The sequence below is a fragment of the Pinus tabuliformis genome, chromosome 9 (assembly GCF_031772625.1).
Source record: "Pinus tabuliformis cultivar Carrire ecotype Pingquan chromosome 9, CPIR1, whole genome shotgun sequence".
NCBI classification, from domain to species: domain Eukaryota; kingdom Viridiplantae; phylum Streptophyta; class Pinopsida; order Pinales; family Pinaceae; genus Pinus; species Pinus tabuliformis.
In genome coordinates, this window is record NC_142307.1 from 538,776,564 (window position 1) to 538,782,707 (window position 6,144).

Consider the following 6,144-nt stretch of genomic DNA (forward strand, 5'->3'; position numbering starts at 1 on the left):
GTTAGGACACATCATATCTAAAGATGGGATTAGGATATACCCTACTAGAATAGAATCCATTTTGACCATTTCCCATCCCCGAAACATTAAAGAGCTACAATCATTTCTAGGTAAGATTAATTTTCTTAGGAGATTCATCTCAAATCTAGCAGAATTAATTAGGGAATTAAATAACATGCTAAGAAATGACTCAGAAATTAAATGGACATTGGAGGCCAAACAGTCCTTTGAAGCTATTAAGGAAGCATTAACCAAAACTCCAATCTTGATTAGCCCTGACTTTAACAAAGATTTTATTATTTTTTATTTTGCTTCAGAACACACCATTGTAGTAGTCTTGCTGCAAAAGAACAATCAAGGATATGAACAGCCAATAGCATTATTTAGTAAATCCTTAAGAGATGCCACACTCAAATACAATATCATGGAAAAGCATGCATTAGCTTTAGTTAAAGCTATCAAAGATTTCAGTGTATACATTTTGTACTCTCACATTATTGCTTATGTTCCAAATTCTGTAGTTAAGGACATTTTGACTCAAAATGGGCCTGAAGGAAAAAGAGGCAAACAGATTGTCACAATATTGGAATATGACATAGAGATAAAACCCACCAAGCTCATCAAAGGCCAAGTTTTAGCCAAACTCATGGCTGAATCGAATTGTTAGGCCCTTGATATTAACTTCATTAGTGCCCTTGATGATCCGGAGGATATGGCGACTCCATAGATCAGTGAACTTTTTACTGATTCACCATGGTATGCAGATATTACATTTGTATTACTAAACTTACAAGCTCCTCCTGGATTGATAATAACTAAAGCTAGATTCTTAAAAATGAAGTTATTGAGATATTGTATTGTAGATAATGCATTGTTTTGGAAGGACAATAGTGGTATTCTCTTAACATGTTTATTAAAATATGAAGCTGACAATATTTTGCAAGAGTTTCATGCAGGGGATTGTGGAGGACACTTGTACTGGAAGAGTATTGCTGACAAGATTCTGAGGGTTGGTTTCTACTGGCCTACTTTGTTTGCAGATGTTAAAAAACATGTGACCTTGTGTCATAAATGCCAGATTTTTGAAGGAAAGAGAAAAATTTTACCTTTGCCTCTTAAACCAATTTCCACTAAGATGCCATTTCAACAATGGAGGTTAGACTTTATTGGAGAAAAACACCCAACCTCCTCAGCTCAGAATAAGTGGATTCTAACAACCACAGACTATTTTAACAAATGGATAGAGGCCATACCTTCTAGGCAAGCCACAGAAATTTTCATAATCACCTTCCTAGAGAGTAATATCCTTTCAAGATTTGGATGTCCCCAGAAGCTCATTATTGATAATGCAGCAGCCTTTAAATCCAAAAGAATGATAGATTTCTGTAACAAATACCACATCACCCTTGGCCATTCCACAACCTATTACCCTTAAGGTAATGGACTAGTAGAGTCATCCAACAAAAGTCTGGTCAATATTATCAAAAAGTTACTGGAAGACAATAAAAAGACATGGAACAAGAAGTTAGTCAATGCCTTATGGGCAGATAGACTGACTACTAATATTTCCATTGGAATATTACCCTATTTGATTGTTTACGGGATGGATGCAGTTTTCCCATCATCCTTGGGAGTTCCAGTCATCAAGATCCTCCAGGAATTACAGGTGGACCAAATGATATCCAGAGAAGAATAAATCAGACAATACACTGCAGCAGACCAGAGAAGAAGTATATGTAAAATCACAGGTAATCTAGGAAAATATTAAGAAAGTCTTTGATAAAAAGACTAAAGCATATGGTTTTCACATAGGAGACAAAGTCCTTAAGTGGGATTCAAGGAGAGAAGACAAAGGCAAGCATGGAAAATTTGATTTTATGTGGCAGGGACCTTATGTTATTTTTGGCCACATAGGCAACAATGGCTTTTTCTTGAGAAACATAGATGGATCAGATCTACTAGGAGGACTTGTTAATGGTAAGATGCTGAAGCATTACTTTTCCATTGACTTACAATAGTTCACTTTACTTTGCATCATTATACATAACATTGTAGAGTGTAGATTGGATTGGATGGTAATCCTTTGAAGTTGAAGCCCAGAGAGAAGGCCCTAAGCTTTGAAAGATTTACTGTCATAAGTATCAATAATGTAGATTCACAAAAGGACACTTTGCAAGGTAACTTCAGCCACAATTCAAAGGCTACTGATCTTTATAGTTCTTGACATTTCACTAAGAAATGCCATCCCCATGTGGAGCCACTATTAGAGTCCTATAGTGATAGGATTCATAATTTTGAATTGGCTAAGGTTAAGCCTTGTAATATTATACATACCTTTTATTTCTGCAAATGTTTTCCATATTAAAAATTAAAAAAATGTAAAGAGAGTGTGTCCTAAGAGAAATATCAAAGGACAAAAAGAATAAGAAAATATCAAAAATATGAACCCCAAACACAAAATTAGATCATGAAGGTGTGCAAGTCTAAATGCCACTACTATTTTACTTCTTCTGCAAATAAAGGTTGTGTGCATCTTGTCATACATGCCACAACCCATGGTAGTCAAACTGCTTAATCTGGACTATTTCATGCTTTGAATTTTATGTTTATAGTTAGAGAATAAAATCTGACCAAATAGCTTAATCTTGGCAGATCATTAGATAGGTAGAGAAAATAAAAGGAGCTCATCAACTTAATCTGAGCCCTTAGAAGATATAAGGTTAGAAGTAGATAGTTTGTTTTATAAAAGAAAAGGAAACAAAAGGGTTCGCTAGCTTAAGTGCACCCACCAAAATGAAGAAAAAACGTTAGGGTAAGTAATGGGTAAGTAGAAGAAAGGTTGTTGAAGTATAAAATTTATTGGACATTTATCATGCTTAAACATATGTTTCAATGTACATGAGCAATTACAAAAGAAAAAACAGAGGTTTACAAGTTGATTTAATTGACTCCCCCTTATTCATTTCATCCCTATGCTTACTAATTTCCCCATCCACAAGTATGCTATAGTACTAAAAATCCTTCAAGTCATAAAGGCTCAGAGCATTTCTCTGGCTTTTGGTGGGACCGGACCCTCGGCTTAATGACTTATGGACATCAAGTGTTAGAATTCCCTTCATAAAAGTCATTTCCCTTCATTACCCTAATAAAACCCCTTTTCTAAAGGTTAAACACCATTTGCCTATGAAAAGTAAAAATCTCAGTTTCATTTCACTCAAAATATCCACAAAAAGCTTTTAATCCTAAGTATAAGTGTATGTGAAGAAAATGCACAAATATTACATTATTCTTAGTGGTATTTTCACTTCGCTCATTTCAATTCATATTAATTTTTACCATAATAATATAGCTCCCGATATACCTTTTCCCATATATAAATAAATCCCGTATATCAATGAAATGTTGCAAGTCCAACTAGGTCCAAACCTGACCCCACTCTCCATTGGGGTTTTGTTAGACCAGTACACCAAATTGAGTCCATCTAGACTGGCCCAAATATTCCAAACTTTCATTGAAGAGCAGCACATTCTTGCAGATGCCCCTCCATATGTTTCTGCCATTTTCTATGAAAGGGGAAAGCAAATTGTAACCATGATATCATGTATTCTGGGTTATACCACATATGAATTCGTTTATGAGCTCATCCTGGCCTTCCTGTCCATTTTCACCTAGGAAAGCCTCCTGCTACTTTGTACAATTATGCCCAATTCATAGTTGAAAGGATGCATGAACAATTTACCAGAATGCACAATGAGAGAGTATTCAAGTACTCATATGTACTTTACCACATGTTTTTGTATTATTAGTCATATAGATTTGCCTTCACCATCCTGAAGTTGGATACTAAAGGCCAGCTCAAGTCTATTATATTTTGGACACCACTATTCCACAGGTATTCATCACCATACACCTACACAGACTTCATTGACTCTTTTGTCCATCCAGTTATGACCATGCTGACAGGAAGCCCTCCACCCAAAATAAGCCAAGAAATAAAAAGAGTGCTCCAGTTGTCCAAACAAGGTAAGGTGGGAGATTGGTACCTTTACCAAAATCACACTAAAATAAGAATCTATGGTTGCCAGCTTGCCCCATACAAACTGCCCAAATACCTCCCCATGAGGTTATTTGCTCTGGAATATTATAGGCATATAATTAACTCTGATGATATCAACTTTGTCTCAGCCAAGAAACAGACTCAATTCAAGATCAAAAACCAATTAGGCCCTATCATTTGCAATTCTAGAGAGGCAGGAGAGGAATCAGATCATATTCTGCAACAAATGAAGTTTAAGAACAATTTCATGTGGAGGTATGACCCTCAAGGGTTTATAACCAAACTAAGACAAAAGGTCAAATTGGGACCTTACATTCATCACCCCATACCAGAAATAGAGAGATATGCCAATTAATCTGAGTGGTTGGAAAACACTCTCATAGATAGTGATAGTACAAAGGTAGATGTTGAAAATACCTTGTTTGATTTAGAGAGACAGCTTGATGAAAGCTCGTTCCTACAGGTACCAGAACAAGAAGGAACCATGAGTAACCCTACTATTTTTCAAACTCCTTAGAATGAGGAAAAGAATCCCAAAAGGAACAGAGAGGGAGCCTCCAGCTCAGGTATGGACACTTCCAATGTACAGTATCAAGCTAGCCAGAGAAAAAGGCCTAGGCTCAATCTTGTTTCAGAACATGAAGACACAGAAGGCTCAGTAGGAATAACTAATACTAAGTTAGACATGAGCAAGGGCACAACTCTATCGAGAGAAACACAGGAGCCATCATCATCAAAAACTCAAATTTTAGAAAGGCAGCTCAGTGTAGAAGTCTCCTCATTCAATAAGCCCGCTGATAAAGATAGGGACATTAAGGACAGGTTCAAGGAGATTAAAATGAGAAATGAGAAACTGAAGGCAGAATCCTATGCACAGTATTTCAAGCTTACACCGCCTAATCAAAGTAGGTTGATGTCAGCTTTTGACATCAAGGAAGGAAAGATGCAAATGTCTTTCATAAAGCCAACTGTACAACAACCGAGAACATCAGCAGATTTCAAGAAAATAGACTTTGAAGTATTGGCAAGGGATATTCATCCCGTTAACCAAATTGAATTTCACAAGCAGGCTGGAGAAATGATTTACTCCACCCTTACAAGAAAGGCCATGGCTTCTCATTAGTTGCAGAATTCACTGAATAACATTTCAGCCCAGTATCAGTTGGAAAAGGCCTCCTCACAGGCCAAAGACACCAGAACCAAGTCTTTGGAAGGCTTGATAATTGAATTAGGACATGATCCCAAAGAAATCAAGGTTACTGAACAATTAATCAAAAAGAAGAACTATGACATTGCATCCCTCAAGAAACAGTTGAAGATACCTCAACTACAGCACCCCCAGACACAGGAAGTCTTGGAAATCCAAACAAAGCATGAAGAGTTGATGGACTTAATCCTTAAACTCAATGATCAGTTGAGGGAGACAGAAAATGAATTGGACAGATTAATCCAATTAAAGAAAATTGATCTCGGCACTACCTCGGTAAATGTCATCCTCGTAGTTACCACGGCTGTTCCTTCCACATTGGCAGCCTCATTAGCTCCCACAGCTCCAATGGCCACATCACAACCGGTTTCTACAGCATCTACATCAGCAACAGGTACATCAGGTGATGAAGCAACAAAATTGGTTAAAGGTATGGAAGAAATGCGTTATGAAACCAGCTCAAGAAAAGATAGAAAAGATAGATCAATGCCTTAGAATTCAGCCTCTTCGAGGGGGAAACCTCCTTTACATTACATAAATGAACAATTCTTCCATGATTCAAATGACAAAACCTCCTTTCTATATATAGGAGTCAAAGGAGTCACAATATAATCCAGCCGACCTAACAATAATAATATAAAGCCACAAAAATAACAATAGAGGGATTCTATGGGGCACAGTAATAACAATATGGGGGCAATAGGGGCACAACAATATAAATAAGGGGTATAACTACAATAATAATGGGGTAATCACTAGTATTATAGGGACCCAACATGCCCCTCTCCTTCAAAAAAGTGTTGTCCTCAACGCTTGAGTAGTTCTGGATACTTCTGCATAAAATTCTCATCCTCCCATGTGGAATCTTCAGCGGATAAGT